This window comes from Symphalangus syndactylus, chromosome 11 (assembly GCF_028878055.3).
Source record: "Symphalangus syndactylus isolate Jambi chromosome 11, NHGRI_mSymSyn1-v2.1_pri, whole genome shotgun sequence".
Taxonomy (NCBI): Eukaryota; Metazoa; Chordata; class Mammalia; order Primates; family Hylobatidae; genus Symphalangus; species Symphalangus syndactylus.
In genome coordinates this window covers 54,017,918-54,035,625 of record NC_072433.2, presented here as the reverse complement: position 1 = coordinate 54,035,625, position 17,708 = coordinate 54,017,918, and the positions used below count along the sequence as shown (strand labels likewise).

The window sequence follows — 17,708 nt, the reverse complement described above, 5'->3', positions numbered from 1 at the left end:
CACTGAAGCACAGCATCACAGGGAGACCGTTAGGCCTCCAGATAACTGCAGGTGAGCCTGACTGATGTCAGGCCCTCCACAAGAGGTGGAGGAGCAGAGTCTTCTCTAAACTCCCCCGGGGAAAAGGAGACTCCCTTTCCCGGTCTGCTAAGTAGTGGGTGTTGTTCCTTGACAGTTTTTGCTACCGCTAGACCATGGTCCACCTGGCACTGGGAGTCTTCCCAGACGCTGGCATCACCACTAGACCAAGGAGCCCTCTGGTGGCCCTGTCCGGGCATAACAGAAGGCTCGCACTCTTGTCTTCCGGTCACACCTCACTATGTCCCCTCAGCTCCTATCTCTGTATGGCCTGGTTTTTCCTAGGTTATGATTATAGAGCGAGGATTATTATAATATTGGAATAAAGAGTAATTGCTACAAACTAATGATTAATGATATTCATATAGAATCATATCTAAGATCTATATCTGGTATAACTATTCTTGTTTTATTTTTTATTATACTGGAACAGCTCGTGTCCTCAGTCTCTTGCCTCGGCGCCTGGGTGGCTTGCCACCCACAGAACCCAGGAGGCAGAGGTTGCAGTGAGCTGAGATGGCCCCACTGCACTCCAGCCTAGGCGACAAAAAAAAAAAAAAAAAGACCCGGCGCGGTAGCTCACGCCTGTAATCTCAGCACTTTGGGAGGCCAAGACGGGAGGAGCATGAGGTCAGGAGATCGAGACCATCCTGGCTAACATGGTGAAACTCCGTCTCTACTAAAAATACAAAAAATTAGCCGGGCATGGTGGCAGGCGCCTATAGTCCCAGCTACTCGGGAGGCTGAGGCAGGAGAATGCCGTGAACCCGGGAGGCGGAGCTTGTAGTGAGCCGAGATGGTGCCACTGCACTCCAGCCTGGGCGACAGAGCGAGACTCTGTCTCAAAAAAAAATAAAAATAAAAAAATTAGCTGGGCGTGGTGGTGCGCACCTGTAGTCCCAGCTACTCGGGAGACTGAGGCAGGAGAATCGCTTGAACCTGGGAGGTGGAGGTTGCAGTGAGCCGAAATCGGGCCACTGCACTCCAGCCTGGGCGACAGAGGGAAACTCCGTCTCAAAAAAAAAAAAAGAAAGAAAAAAAGAAAACGATTGTCTTTGCTTTCCTCTTTCCTCGGTGCTTCTCCTCCACCCAAAGGAATAGATTGCCTTTTTACTCCTAGAGGCATACAGCAGACCCTCATTCCATAATTCACCCCCTTTACAGGCTATGAGGCACAGGAAATGCAAATAGGTTCATTCATAGTTCAGAGAGAAGAGGTCAGGCCTTGGAATCAGGAGACCCTCCTTTGAACCCTGGCTCCACCTGGCGGCAGCTGTTGGAAGTAAGCAAGTTGGGGGTTCATCTGTGAAGCTGGGATCATGCTACCTATTTCACAGAAATGTCATGTGAGATTTAAATGCATTACCTGTGTGAAGTACGGGGTCTGTGGTAGGCAGTTATTTCCAAAGGGTTATCTGAGGGAGATAGAGCTTGGCCAACAGGAAGGCTGCTTCCTAGTATGTTCTGCTATCTCTAAGCAGTGAGACACACTACAATATACATTCTTGGAGAAGCCTTGAAGGTTGATGATCATGTTCTCGGGATGCAGCGGCTGTGGTGACCAACATAATAAGCCTCAGCATTTGCATTGTAATTGAGCTCATTCAAGCAAAGCTATCTTCAGTAGGGACTGTCCGTTCTAGAGAGCATGCACATTTTCATTTTACCCGTCCTCAAACTGATCCTTTCCTCATTATAATAGTAAAAACACACCCCTGGGTGGAGATTTAAGATGCTGAATGACAAGGTATGAACAAGTATGTACAGCTACTGCGCATGTGCACCCAGAGGACCACCCTGAACAAGCTTGCTAGTGACACCTCTTCCCATCCCTTTATGAATAATCGTGTAAGACTCCCATAAAGGGACTCTTCCTAGTGTCAGTCTTTGCTGTTTCATCCTTACCAGCAGCCCGCCCTGAATCCTCACACTCTCAGGATGTCCTGTCTATTCTGCACCTAAATTTTTTTTTTCTTTGAAACAGAGTCTCGCTCTGGCACCCAGGCTGGAGTGCAGAGATGCGATCTCACCTCACTACAACCTCCACATCCCGGGCTCAAGCAATCCTCCCACCTCAGCCTCCCGAGTAGCTGGGACTACAGGTGTGTGCCACCACGCACAGCTAATTTTTCTATTCTTAGTAGAAACAGGTTTCCCAGGCTGTGGCATCTAACTTACAAAATATTTTTTCTTTTGCAATAAATTACTATATGCTAAACTTTTTTTGTTGTGTCTCTTGTCTAAATTCTTTTAAACCAAGAAGAACCGAGATATCACAACAGCCATCAACAGAAGTATAGTCGGCTTCAGTGTTCCATTCCTTGGCTACTAGGGTATCTCCCATTTCCATCACTCTCTCAGGCTGATTCATTTAGACTTCTGGAAGGTATCACCCTCAATCTGGATAAAAGAACTGAGATCCCAACTCGTGCTACTGTGTGTGTGTGTGCGTGCATGCATGTGTGTGTGTGAGAGAGAGAGAGACAGAGACAGACACAGGGTCTCACTCCATCGCTAGGCTGCAGTGTAGTGGTGCAATCACAGTTCACTGCAGCCTCGACTTCCTAGGCTCAAGTGATCCTCCCACCTCAGCCTACCAAGGAGCTAGGACTACAGGCGTGCACTACCATGCCTCGCTAATTTTTGCATTTTTTGTAGGGACCTGGTTTCATCATGTTGCCCAGGCTGGTCTCGAACTTCGGGGCTCAAGTGATCCTCCTGCCTCGGCCTCCCAGTCCCTGGGATTACAGGCATGAGCCACCGTGCCCGGCCCATTCTAATCTTTTTAAATGACTGGCACAGGAAACACTGATCTTCACCTTGGAAGGATTCCAGGCATGGACTGACCTTCACAACTCTCCCACTCCAACCAAAAGCAATGTACCTAAAGCTTCAAACACTTAAGTCATCTTTGGGCCCCTTTCCAAAGAGCTTATGTTTCCTTGAGAATTCCCATTTACAAAGCAAACTTAACCTCTGCTCCTCACTGGCAAGAGACTTAGACTTTCTGTTTTAATTTCCAAAGGGCTCCCTCTTAGGGCTGTCACGAAGATTAAGCGTGATAATTAAAGGGACCCTCTTTAAAAAGAATGTGGTACAAGACCTGAATTCAGTTATATGTTAAACAAAATGTAGCTTTCCTCCCTACCTGCACGTTGCAGCCCTCTCTCTCTGTATCATTCACAGGGAAAGGGGAGAGTGAAGAAAAGATGTTAGTTGTGTTACATTTATTTATTTATTTATTTAGAGACAGAATCTCAATCTGTCACCCAGGCTGGAGTGCAGTGGCAGGATCTTGGCTCACTGCAACCTCCGCTTCCCAGCTTCAAGTGATTCTCCTGTCTCAGCCTCCTGAGTAGCTGGGACTACAGGTGCATGCCAACACGCCCAGCTAATTTTTGTATTTTTAGTAGAGATGGGGTTTCGCCATGTTGGTCAGGCTGGTCTCGAACTCCTGACATCAGGTGATCTGCCCATCTCGTTCTCCCAAAGTGCTGAGATTACAGGCATGAGCCACCGTGCCTGGCCAGTTGTGTCACTTTTAGAAACCCATTGATATACAAATAAATAAACAAAAAAGAAGAAGGAAAAAGAAACCCATTGTTATATTCCACAAGTTTCTGTAGTGGGAGATCTTTGCAAATGATAGGCCCTGAGAAGTCTGACTTGAGGCATACAAAGGTTCTCTTGTCTCAGCAGGATCTTTTGGAACCTTCCTTCTCCTTGGGATCCCCAACTTCGGATACCACAGATCTCAGCTTTTTTTGTCCCATCTAGGAGACAAGGTGGTTGGCCAGGCATGGTAGCTCACACCTGTAATCCCAGCACTTTGAGAAACTGAGGCAGGCAGATCACAAGGTCAGGAGTTCGAGACCAACCTGGCCAATATGGTGAAACCCTGACTCTGCTAAAAATACAAAAATCAGCCAGGTGTGGTGGCGGGAGCCTATAGTCTCAGCTACTCGGGAGGCTGAGGCAGGAGAATCGCTTGAACCTGGGAGGTGGAGGTTGCAGTGAGCGGAGATCACCCCATTGCATTCCAGCCTGGGCAACAGAGCAAGACTCTGTCTCAAAAAAAATTTTTTTTAATTAAAAAGGTAGTTTTTAATTGTTTTAATTTTTAATTTTAATTTTTTCCCTCTTAGATCCTGAGGGAGAAGAAATTAGGCAGAGCAGGTGTAGGAGACCCAGAGGAAGTCCCTGGTGGAGAAGGGGAACAACTCCGACAGGTCCTCAACTAGGAAGTTGGGGATACTTATTGGAACTTTTCTTTCCTTCTTAAGAGCCAGGGTTTCATTCTGTTGCCCAGGCTGAAGTGCAATGGCATGATCATAGCTTTCTGTAACCTCAAATTCCTGGGCTCCAGCCATTCTCTTATCTTGGCTCCCCAAAGTGCAAGGATTACAGGCCCGAGCCAACACACCCAGCCAAAACTCTAAAATTTAAACCTTTATTTTAGCCTCAAGCAAGTATTCTGGACCCAGAGACATTGAATTGAAAGAAAACCCTCATTAGGAACTAGGCTGGCCGGGCGTGGTGGCTCACGCTTGTAATCCCAGCACTTTGGGAGGCCGAGGCGGGCAGATCACGAGGTCAGGAGATCGAGACCACGGTGAAACCCCGTCTCTACTAAAAATACAAAAAAAAATTAGCCGGGTATGGTGGCGGGCGCCTGTAGTCCCAGCCACTCGGAGAGGCTGAGGCAGGAGAATGGCATGAACCCGGGAGGCGGAGCTTGCAGTGAGCCGAGATCGCACCACTGCACTCCAGCCTGGGTGGCACAGCGAGACTCCGTCTCAAAAAAAAAAAAAAGGAACTAGGCCTCATTACCTTGCCTTATGTATTATTTTTCTCTTATAACAATGTTGTGAGTATAATAATTATATTGTAATGTATTACTGTGTTAAAAGTATCAGTTTCTTAAATGCAAACACTAAAAATATATAGTTATTTTTGTATTGCTCTTTTGCTTTTGTTGTGTATGGAGATGGGGTCTCACTGTGTCACTCAGGCTGGGGTGCAGTGGTGCAATCACAGCTCACTACAGCCTCAAACTCCCGGGCTCAAGAGATCCTCCCACCTCAGCCTCCTGCTGAGCTAGGACCACAGGCGCCCGCCACCACGCCCAGCTAATTTTTTTTTTCATTTTTGTTTTGTTTTGTTTCCTTTTTTGAGATGGAGTCTTGCTCTGTCGCCTAGGCTGGAGTGCAGTGGCACAATCTCGGTTCACTGCAACTTCCACCTCCCAGGTTCAAGCAATTCTTCTGCCTCAGCCTGTGGGATTACAGGCTCCTACCACCATGCCTGGCTAATTTTTTTTTTTTTTTTTTTTTTTTTTTTTTTTTTTTTTGACACAGAGTCTCACTCTGTCACCCAGGCTGGAGTGCAGTGGCGCGATCTCAGCTCACTGCAAGCTCCGCCTTCCGGGTTCACGCCACTCTCCTGCCTCAGCCTCTCCAAGTAGCTGGGACTACAGGCGCCCGCCACCACGCCCGGCTAATTTTTTTGTATTTTTAGTAGAGACTGGGTTTCACCATGGTCTCGATCTCCTGACCTCGTGATCCGCCCGCCTCGGCCTCCCAAAGTGCTGGGATTACAAGCATGAGACACCGCGCCCGGCTAATTTTTGTATTTTTAGTAGAAATAGGGTTTCACCATGTTGGCCAGGCTGGTCTCCAACTCCTGGCCTCAAGTGATCTGCCTGCCTGAGCCTCCCAAAGTACTAGATTACAGGCATGAGCCACCGTGCCTGGCCTTGTTTTGTTTTTTTTTTTATTTTTTAAATGTTTGGGTTTTTTTGTTTTTTTTTTTTTTGAGACAAAGCCTCGCTCTGTCGCCCAGGCTGGAGTGCAATGGCATGATCTCGGCTCACTGCAACCTCCACCTCCCGAGTTCAAAGGATTCTCCTGTCTCAGCCTCCCAAGTAGCTGGGATTACAGGCATCCACCGCCACGCTGGGCTAATTTTTTTGTATTTTTAGTAGAGAAAAGGTTTCACCATGTTGGCCAGGCTGGTTTCAAACTCCTGACCTCAAGTGATCCGCCTGCCTTGGCCTCCCAAAGTGCTGGGATTACAGGCATGAGCCACTGAGCCCAGCAATGTTTTTTTTGTTGTTGTTGTTGTTTTGTTTGTTTTTTTGAGACAGTTTCACTTTTGTTGCCCCAGCTGGAGTGCAATGGCGCGATCTTGGCTGGCTGCAACCTCTGCCTCCTGCGTTCAAGCAATTCTCCTGCCTCAGCCTCCCGAATCACTGGTATTACAGGCGCCCGCCACCACGCCCAGCTAATTTTTGTTATTTTTAGTAGAGACAGGATTTCGCCATGTTGGCCAGGCTGGTCTCGAACTCCTGACTTCCGGTGATCCACCTGCCTTGGCCTCCCAAAGTGCTGGGATTACAGGCGTGAGCCGCTGTGCCTGGCGTGTTTGAGGTTTTTTTTTACTGGGCAGGGAGTCACGGTTAACGCCTATAATCTCACCCAGAGGCTGAGATGGGAAGCTCCGTTGAGTCCCGGAGTTCGAAACCCCGTCGCTACAAAAAAAAATACATAAAGAAAAAAACTTAGTCGGGTGTGGTGGTGGCACCTGTGGTCCCAGCAACTCGGGAGGCTGAAGTGGGAGGATCACTTGAGCCAGGGAAGTCGAGGCTGCAGTGAGTCAAGATCACGCCGCTGCATTCTAGAATGGGCGACAGCCTCAAAAAAAAAAAAAAAAAAAAAAAAAAAAAAAAAAAAAAAGTCAGCCTTAACAATAACAAAAAAGGCTATGGCTAGGGCCCCTCCCAACCTTTCATGCCCACTCGGAGCCCCTGCTCGGCCCTTACATTTAAAAGCCCCTTTGGGAGGCTAAGGTTGGCGGATCACTTGAAGTCAAGGGTTCAAGACCAGCCTGGCCAACATGGTGAAACCCCGTCTCTACTTAAAATACAAAAATTAGCCTGGCTTGGTGGCGGGCGCCTGTAATCGCAGTTACTCTGGAGGCTGAGGCAAGAGAATTGCTTGAACCCGGGAGGCGGAGGTTGCAGTGAGCCGAGATCGCGCCACTGCACTCCAGCCTGGGTGACAGAGTGAGACAACGTATCAAAAAAAAAAAAAAAAGCCCCTAAAGGACCACTAATTTTTGGATCTGACCCTGAGAAAGTCCCTTAGAAAACATGGCGACGCCAGCCTCACCACCTGTTTCCAAAAGCAGTGTGACGCCCTTCGTTCCCTTAGTCAAGCTAACCTTACTAAATAAGGCACAGGCTTCCCCTGAAGCTTGCCCTTCAGCGCACTGGCACTGCCCACTCGAACGGGCGTCGCGGTTCCTGGTCAGTCTCTAGGATCGCGCTAGCTGATAGGACGCTTCCGGTCCAACGTCCAAACAAGGTGCGCGGTGATTGGGCCGCGGAGGGCAGGGACGTTTGAACGGCGCGTGCGTGGGAGTTCCCGAGGCCGGCGCCGTTAGGATCCTGGTGGGCGGTGGGACTCGGGTTCAAAGAAGACCAAGCAGGCAGACGTGTTCGGGGGCCCGCAGGTTCCGAGACTGGAGACTGGACCTTTGGCTGTCCCCACGTGCATTCTAGGTCAACGGTGCGGTGGCAGAACCCTGGGGCTCTCCCCCGCGGAACTCGGCCCTGGCCGAGGCCCTACGTTAGTGGGAGGAAGCCGAGCATCCCCCCTCGAAATCGCGAAATCCCGGCCCGACAGTGTAGCCACGGAGTCCGAAAGCCGCGTGCGAACTTGGCACTCACAAAGCCTAGATAACCGTCTATTTTCTCCTGTAAAATAGGAGGGATGGACCCCCACAGATCATTGTAAAAGATTCTTACAAAGAAAAATCCTGCTGGGCCGGGCACGGTGACTCACGCCTGTAATCCTAGCACTTTGAGCGGATCACCTGATGTCGGGAGTTCGAGACCAACCTGACCAACATGGAGAAAACCCGTCTCTACTAAAACAGAAAATTAGCCGGGTGTAGTGGCGTATGCCTGTAATCCCAGCTACTCTGGAGGCTGAGGCAGGAGAATCGCTTGAACCCGGGAGGCAGAGGTTGTGGTGAGCCGAGATCGCGCCATTGCACTCCAGCCTGGGCATCAAGAGCAAAATTCTGTCACAAAAAAAAGGGGAAAAAAAAAGGAGAAAAGAAAAATCCTCCTGGAAGTCAAGTAAAAATGTGCGAAGGTGTTTTTATAAAATATGAAATATACAGAATACACAAATCTATAGAAGGACTCGGGGAAAAGGGAATGAATGCTAATAAATACAGAGTTTCTTTCTGGGGTGATGAAAATGTACTAGTACTGATTGTGGCGATGCTAGCACAAAAATCCTTTTAATTGGCCAGACGCTATGGCCCAGGGAAAAGAAGGACTAGGAGGAATGGGGAGTGAATGCTAATGAATATGCAGTTTCTTTTTGTGGTCATGAAAGTGCACTAAAATTTTGATCCTAGCACAAAAATTGAATTGTACGCTTCAAATAAGTGTATTTGTGATATGTGCATTCTAGCTCCATAAAACTTTCAAAATGTGTGAAAATTCTTTGTAACTTTACTAAAAATTGGGGGCGCTCTATAGTTTATAAAACTGTCCCCATCCAGGCAGGGCACGGTGGCTCACACCTGTAATCCCAGCACTGTGGGAGGCTGAGGCGGGCAGATCACCTGAGGTGAGGAGTTCAAGACTAGCCCGACCAACATTGTGAAACCCCGTCTCTACTAAAAATACAAAATTAGCTGGGCGTGGTGGCGCATGCCTGTAATCCCACTTAGTCGGGAGGCTGAGGCAGAAGAATCGCTTGAACCCGGGAGGCAGAGGTTGCAGTGAGCTGAGATCGCACCATTACACTCCAGCCTGGGCAACAAGAGCAAAACTCCGACTCAAAAAAAAAAAAAAATTTCTCCATCCAGTCCTTTGAGGTGAGCAGCATTTTGTTTGTTTGTTTGTTTTGAGATGGAGTCTCGCTCTTGTTGCCTAGGCTGGAGTGCAATGGTGCGATCTCAGCTCACTGCAACCTCTGCCTCCCAGGTTCAAGCGATTCTCCTGCTTCAGCTTCCCGTGTAGCTGGGATTACAGGCGTGCACTACCATGCTTGGCTAATTTTTGTATTTTTAGTAGAAAGGGGGTTTCACCATGTTGGCCGGGCTAGTCTTGAATTCCTGACTTCAGGTGATCCACCCACCTCAGCCTCCCAAAGTGCTGGGAGTACAGGTGTGAGCCACCGCGCCCTGCTTATTTATTTATTTATTTAGAGACAGAGTCTCTGTCGTCCAGGCTAGAGTGCAGTGGCACTATTTCAGCTTACTACAGCCTCCGCCTCCCAGAGCTAAAGCAATTCTCCTGCCTCAGCCTCCTGAGTAGCTGGGATTACAGGCCTGTGCCACCACACCCAGCTAATTTTTATATTTATAGCAGAGACGGCGTTTCACCATGTTGGCCAGGCTGGAGGTGGCACAATTGGAGGGAAGAAGGGTCAGTAAAAGATGCCCTAGAAGCACAGAAGAAGGAAAGACCTCAGAAGGCTTTGACGCGTGGGTGGGTCTGCTGTTGCAGCTGGACCTTCAAGGATGATAGAATCTAAACAAATGCAGTAGTAATGAAAGAGGTAAAAGATGGGAAACCATGGAAAATATACAGAGGTAATAATTAGATGAAGGCCCTACGTGGTGACTCGTGCCTGAAATCCCAGAAACGGGGCTTCACTGTGTTGCCCAGTCTGGTCTCGAACTCCTGTTTCAAGCAATCTTCATACCTCAGCCTCCTAAAGTGCTGGGATTACAGGCGTGAGCCACTGCACGCGGCCACCCTTCATTTTAAAAGTACGTTTCTGGCCAGGTGCGGTGGCTCATGCCTGTAATCCCAGTACTTTGGGAGTCTGAGGCGGGCCGATCACTTGAGGTCAGGACTTCAAGACCAGCTTGGCCAACATGATGAAATCCATCTCTACTAAAAATACAAAAATTACCTGGGTGTGGTTGTGTGCACCTGTAATTCCAGCTACTCAGGCGGCTGAGGCACGAGAATAGCTTGAACCCAGGAGACAGAGGTTGCAGCAAGCTGAGATCGCACCACTGCACTCCAGCCCGGGTGATAGAGTGAGACTCAGTCTCAAAAAAAAAAAAAGAAGTACATTTCTGGCCAGATGCCATGGCTCATGTCTGTAATCCAGCACTTTCGGAGGCTAAGGTGGGTGGATCACCTGAGGTCAGGGGTTGGAGACCAGCCTAGCCAAAATGGTGAAACCCCTTCTCTACTAAATACAAAAAATTAGCTGGGTGTGGTGGCAGGTGCCGGTAATCCCAGCTACTCAGGAGGCTGAGGCAGGAGAATCACTTAAACTGGGGAGGCGGAGGTTGCAGTGAGCTGAGATCGTGTCATTGCACTCCAGCCGGGACAAGAGCAAAACTCTAAAAAAAAAAAAAAAAATTTAGCCAGGCGTGTTGGCACCCGCCTCTAATCCCAGCTACTCAGGAGGCTGAGGCAGGAGAATCACTTGAACCCAGGAGGTGGAGGTTGCAGTGAGCCAAGATCGTGGCATTGCATTCCAGCCTGGGCAACAAGAGTGAAACTCCATCTCAAAAAAAAATAATAATAAATAAATAAAATATATTTCCCCAAGGTTCAAGCGTCCACCCTCTTCGCCTTGGTTTCAATATTCTGTAGGCCAGTGATTCCCAACTAGGGGTGATTGCCCCTAGGGGGCATTTGGCAATGTCTGGAGACATTTTTGGTTGTCACAAATGGGCAGAAAGACAGGGAGGAGACGTAGGTGCTACTGACATCTAGTGGGTAGAGGCTAGGGATGCTGCTATTAATACTACATCCTACAATGCACAGGACAGCTCTTCACAGGAATTATCTGGTCCAAAATATTAATTGCTCTGAGGTTGAGTAACTCCCTTCTAGGCCGACACATCTAAATGGCTGCTAAATATTTTCACATGATTGTTGTGTTACGAGTTTATTTTTCCTAGAAACTTCCATTGACTGTTCAATTAGACGTCCCTCCTCTTACTAGCAATATTAGACCTAATGTCCCAAAACACGGGCGTTATCTGAGTCCTTCCTTTTCATGGCTTTTCCCTGCCAGTCCTGAGAGTCCATTATGTACTGGTAGATTAGGATAAATCAGTTATTTTATTTAAAAATGTTCATTCTGAGGCCAGGCACGGTGGCTCACGCCTGTAATCCCAGCACTTTGAGAGGCCAAGGACGGCAGATCACCTGAGGTCAGGAGTTCGAGACCAGCCTGGCCAACATGGTGAAACCCCATCTCTACTAAAAATACAAAAGTTAGCCGGGCATGGTGGTGGGCACCTGTAATCCCAGCTACTGGGGAGGCTGAGGCAGGAGAATCACTTGAACCTGGGAGGCGGAGGTTGTAGTGAGTTGAGATGGCACTATTGCACTCCAGCCTGGATGACAAGAGCAAAACTCTGTCTCAACAACAACAGCAACAATGGCCTGGCGCAGTGGCTCACGCTGGTAATCCCAGCACTTTGGGAGGCTGAGGCGGGAGGATCACCTGAGGACAGGAGTTTGAGAGCAGCCTGGCCAACATGGCGAAACCCCATCTCTACAAAATAAAATAAAATAAAATAATACAAAAATTAGCCAGATGTGGTGGCAGGCACCTGTAATCCCAGCTACCTAGGAGGCTGAGGCAGGAGAATTGCTGGAACCCGGGAGGCAGAGGGTGCAGTGAGCCGAGATCACACCACTGCACTCCAGCCTGGGCAACAGAGGAAGACTCTGTCTCAACAACAACAAAAATAAATAAATAAATAAATAAATAAATAAATAAATAAATAAATAAATAAATTGTCCTAGCGGCTGGGCGTGGTGGCTTATGCCTGTAATCCCAGCACTTTGGGAGGCCAAGGCAGGTGGATCACAAGGTCAGGAGTTCAAGACCAGCCTGACCAATATGGTGAAACCCCCATCTCTACTAAAAATACAAAAATTAGCTGGGCGTGGTGGCAGCCACCTGTAATCCCAGCTACTTGGGAGACTGAGGCAGAGAATTGTTTGAACCTGGGAGGCAGAGATTGCAGTGAGCCGAGATCGTGCCACTGCACTCCAGCCTGGGCAACAGAGTGAGACTCCGTCTCAAAAAAAAGAAAAGCAAAAATTCTCAGGGTGTGGTGGCGGGTGCCTGTAATCCCAGCTACTCGGGAGGCTGAGGTAGGAGAATTGGTTGAACCCAGGAAACGGAGGTTGCAGTGAGCCAAGATTGCACCACTGCACTTCAGCCTGGGCGACAGAGCAAGACTCCATCTAAAAAAAAAAAAAATTGTCCTAGCATGGTGGTGTGCGCCTGTAGTCCCAGTTACTTGGGAGGTGGAGGTGGGAGGATCCCTTGAACCTGGGAGGCAGAGGTTGCAATGAGGTGAGATTGTGCCCCTGCACTCCAGCCTAGGCAACAGAGTGACACCCTGTCTCAAATAAATAAAACAAGAAAACAGAGTCAGGTGCTCATGCCTGTAATACCAGCACTTTGGGAGGCTGAAGTGGTAGGACTGCTGGGGTCCAAGAGATCAAGATAACCTGGGCAACAAAACAAGACCCTGTCTCTACAAAAAATTAAAACATAAAAACTTAACTGAGCGTGGCAGTGCATGCCTGTAGTCCCAGCTACTCAGGAGGCTGAGGCAGGAGGATCGCTTGAGCCCAGTAGCTGGAGGCTGCAGTGAGCCATGCCTGCACCACTGTACTCCAGCCTGAGCAAAAGAGCAAGACCTTGTCTCTTAAAATAAAAATTAGGGCTGGACGCGGTGGTCATGCCTATAATTCCAGCACTTTGGGAGGCGAGGCGGGTTGATCACTTGAGGTCAGGAGTTCAAGACCAGCCTGGCCAACGTGATGAAACCTGTCTCTACTAAAAATACAAAAATTAGCTGGGCATGGTGGTGTGCACCTGTAATCCTAGCTACTTGGGAGGCTGAGGCAGGAGAATCGCTTGAACCCAGGAGGTGGAGGTTGTGGTGAGCCAAGATCATGACATTTCATTCCAGCCTGGGCGACAGAGCGAGACTCTGTCTCAAAAAAAAAATTTTAATTTAATTTGAAATGTGAATAGTTTCTTATTTCCTGTGGCACTCATTCACTCATTTGCTCACTTGTTCATTTATATCAAATCTTTATGGAGTCTAGCACTGCAAAGCTAGGCAGTCCCCATTTTTTCCCCACTACCTTTTTCTTCCAATTAAGCTGAGCTTCCCTGAGCCCTGAATAATCCTTTCACCTCCCAATCCGTGCAGATCCCTCCTCAGTTGCTGAACCTTGTGCTCTAATTCCGTGGCCTGAAAGCAGTGGCTCTCCTCGGGGGCAGTGCCACCCCTTAGGGGTTGTTTTGTGAATTTTTAGGAGGGGGTGTTTTGGTTGCAGTGAGTGATGGTGGACCTCTGGCATTAATGGGTTAACCCATAGGGATCAGTTGTGTCCTACACAGTGCCAGACAGTCTCACTCAATGAAAAACTGTCCCTTGTCCGCCATCATTTTCAGAATGCCCCATGGCCATCCAAGTACATGAGAACAGGTTAATAACTGAGTAGAGAATCTAAATTCATTTTTTATATAAACACGAACATACACGCATGGTTTTAATCCTGACTTTTCTGGAAAGGCAGACACATGTATAAATTGAGCAAAGATTTCATTCTGTTTTGTCTGGAATATTACCAAGAATTGTCATTTTGCAAAATCATGACACAGGTGGCCACACTTTTGGAATCTGAATCGCCGACACCACTCACCTGTGACACTCTGAATTTGTGGCTGTCATATTCATAGAAATCCTATGAGGAGGTACAAGCATATGACAACTTCAATATGACAACTTCACCAAATCTCCTAGCAAAGCCCTACCCAAGCATTACATACTGACATATACATTACTTAAATTATTATTTTTTTGAGGCAAGTTCTGGCTCTGTTGCCCAGGCTGGATTGCAGTTGTGGCATGGCATCTCAGCTCACTGCAACCTCTGCCTCCTGGGCTTAAGCCATCCTCCCACCTCAGCTTCCAGAGTAGCTGGGACTACAGGCTCACACCACCATTCCTGGCTATTTTTTTTTTTTTTTTTAGAGACAGGGTTATGCCACATTGCCCAGGCTGGTCTCAAACTCCTGAACTCAAGCAGTCTGCCTGCCTCAGCCTCCCAAAATGCTGGGATTACAGGCGTGAGCCACTGCTTCCAGCTGTATTTAAAAATTTTTTTAAAGAATAATGTAATACAGAAAAGTGCACAAATCCTAAGTGTAGGCTCAATGCATTGTCACAGAGTAAACACACCCATATCAAGAAACCAAAACATTGGCTGGGTGTGGTGGCTCATGACTACAATCCCAGCGCTTTGGGAGCTGAGGCTGGGGAGGATTGGGTGAGGCCAGGAGTTCAAGAGGAACCTGGACAACAGAGTGAGACCCCCTCTCTACAAAAAAAAAAAAAAATATATATATATATATATGTTTAGCTGGGCACGGGGGTTCACACCTGTAGTCCCAGCTACTTAGGAGGCTGAGGTGGGAGGACTGCTTCAGCTCAGGAGGTCAAGGTTGCAGTGAACCATGATCACAACACCGCACTCCAGCCTGGGCAACCAGCAAGACCCTCCCTCTTTTTTTTTTTTTCTTTACTCTACTTCTCTCCAGCAGAGACCCTGTCTCTACAAAGCAAAACAAAACATCTGTAGCATCCTAAAGGCTCCTCATGTCCCTCCTAGTTACTACCCTACCACAAGAGTAACCACTAGTTCAATTTATTTTTCTTTCTTTATTTTCTGGTAGAGATGAGAGTCTTGAACTCCTAGCTTCAAACAATCTTCCCACCACTGCCTCCCAAATAGCTGGGATTACAGTTGTGAGCCACCATGCCCACCGTATAGTTGTAACATTTATTTTTATTTAATTTAATTTATTTATTTATTTATTTATTTATTTATTTATTTATTTATTTATTTTGGAGATAGCGTTCCGGTCTTATTGCTCAGGCTGGAGTGCAATGGTGTGATCTCGGCTCACTGCAGCTTCCGCCTTCCGGGTTCAAGTGATTCTCCTGCCTCAGCCTCCCGAGTAGTTGGGTTTACAAGCATGTGCCAACACACCCGGCTAATTTTGTACTTTTAGTAGAGACGGGGTTTCTCCATGTTGGTCAGGCTGGTCTCAAACTCCCAACCTCAGATGATCCACCCATCTCAGCCTCCCAAAGTGCTGGGATTACAGGCGTGAGCCACCACACCCGGCCTGTAATATTTATTTATTTATTTATTTATTTTTGAGACGGAGTCTAGGCTGGAGTGCAGCAGCATGATCTCGGCCCACTGCAAACTCTGCCTCCCCGGTTCAAGCAATTCTCACACCTTAGCCTCCTAAGTAGCTGGGACTACGGATGCACACCACCATGCCCAGCTAATTTTTTGTATTTTTAGTAGAGACGCAGTTTTGCCACGTTGGCCAGGCTGGTCTCAAACTCCCAACTTCAGGTGATCTGCTTGCCTTGGCCTTCCAAAGTGCTGGGATTACAAGCATGAGCCAATGTGTCCAGGCTTTATTGACTTTTAAAAGTAGTATTGGCCGGGCGCGGTGGCTCAAGCCTGTAATCCCAGCACTTTGGGAGGCCAAGGCGGGCGGATCACGAGGTCAGGAGATCGAGACCACCCTGGCTAACACGGTGAAACCCCGTCTCTACTAAAAATACAAAAAATTAGCCGGACGTGTTGGCGGGCGCCTGTAGTCCCAGCTACTCGGGAGGCTGAGGCAGGAGAATGGCGTGAACCCGGGAGGCGGAGCTTGCAGTTAGCTGAGATCGCGCCATTGCACTCCAGCCTGGGGGACAGAGCAAGACTCCGTCTCAAAAAAAAAAAAAAAAAAAAAAAAAAAGTAGTATTATAGATGTTTTATTTATCTATTCATTTATTTCATTAGAGTAAAAGGAGTGTTCAAAACTTTTTTTTTTTTTGGCCAGGCACAGTGGCTCACGCCTGTAATCCCAGCAGTTTGGGAGGCCGAGGTGGGCGGATCACGAGGTCAGGAGATTGAGACCAGCCTGGCCAACATGGTGAAACCCTGTCTCTACTAAAATACAAAAAATTAGCTGGGCATGGTGGCACGTGCCTGTAGTCCCAGCTACTCGGGAGGCTGAGGCAGGGGAATCGCTTGAATCCGGGAGGCAGAGGTTGCAGTGAGCCGCGATTGTGCCACTGCACTCCAGCCTGGTGACAGAGTGAGACTCTGTCTCAAAAAAGAAAAAACAAAACAAACAAACAAAAAAAACTTTTTTTTTTAAAGACATGTGTGGCCAGGCCCAGTGGCTCACACCTATAATCCCGGAGCTTTGGGAGGCTGAGGCAGGAGGATCACTTGAGCCCAGGAGTTCAAGACCAGCCTAGGCAACATAGCGAGACTACCCTCATCTCTATAAAAATTTTTCTTTTTTTTTCTTTTTTTTTTTTAAGACAAGAGTCTTGCTCTTTCAGGCAGGCTGGAGTGCAGTGGCATGATCTCAGCTCACTGCAACCTCTGCCTCCCGGGTTCAGGCATTCTCCTGCCTCAGCCTCCCACGTAGCTAGGATTACAGGCTCGAGCCACCACACTGGGCTAATTTTTTGTATTTTTGTTAGAGACGGGGTTTTGCCGTGTTGGCCAAGCTGGTCTCGAACTCCTGACCTCAAATGATCTGCCCACCTCAGCCTCCCAAAGTGTTGGCATTACAGGTATAAGCCTCCGAACCCAGCCCAAAAATTGTTTCTTAATTACCTGGGTGTGGTGGCATGTGCCTGTGGTGGTAGCTACTTGGGAGGCTGGGGTGGCAGGATCGCTTGAGCCTGGGAGGTCAAGGCTGCAGTGAGCTATGATCATGCCAATGCACCCAGCCTGGGTGACTGAGCCAGACTCTGTCTCAAGAAAAAAAAAGGCATATGATAGCTCTGATGGGCTGACAACCAAATTATCTACATTCTCCTCAATTTCTGCCCCTGGATCTCTGCATGTGCAGTGATGACTGATGCACAGTCTTCCTTCCCGACTCCCTTTCCTTAAAGTCACATTGTTCATCACCTTCTCTGGGAAGCATTCTCCTGTAGCTCTGCAATGTGCCTTTTTGGGAACCTGTATATAAGTTGAGTTGAGCATTTATCTCATTGTGTTGGTCTATTTCATTGTCTCTGAAGACAAGGACTCTCACTGTCTTGTCCACCATAGTGTTTTTGTGTCTGGCTCATGGCTAGAGTTCAACAAATGTACTGAACAAATAAATAGACACCTCAGCCCATATTTAGAGCCCTCCTGCCCCCCCCAAAACCCTGACTGTCCCATGTTTAGGCCTTCCTCTTTCTCTAGAGGAAAGGTCACAGTGGTGTGAATCTGTTTTCTGTCTCTTAGACCTCAATGCCCCAGCATTGTCACCCTAGCCGTGACTAATGATTTCCGGACACCTCTATCTGGAATTTTTTTATTTTTTTTTTTAGAGACAGGGTCTCGCTCTGTTGCCCAGGCTGGAGTTCAGTGGCTCCATAAACAGCTCATTGCAACCTTGACCTACCGGGCTCAAGTGATCCTCCTGCTTCAGCCTCTGGAGTAGCTGGGACTCCAGGTGCAGGCCACCATCCCCAGCTGGACTCGCTTTCTGAATGTTGCCTAGATCTGGCCTCCACA

General features: G+C 48.1%; 1 protein-coding gene across 1 annotated transcript in view; it reads right to left on the bottom strand.

Annotated features, from left to right (window-relative positions):
• ZNF689 (zinc finger protein 689) overlaps positions 1–8,584 on the bottom strand; it is a 33,574-nt gene extending 24,990 nt beyond the window's left edge. Inside the window, exon 1 of the mRNA XM_055298832.2 lies at positions 7,300–8,584. The gene's annotated coding sequence lies outside the window, so the exon portion shown is untranslated. The remainder of the gene's footprint in view (positions 1–7,299) is intronic.
• Between the last annotated feature and the right edge of the window lie 9,124 nt (positions 8,585–17,708).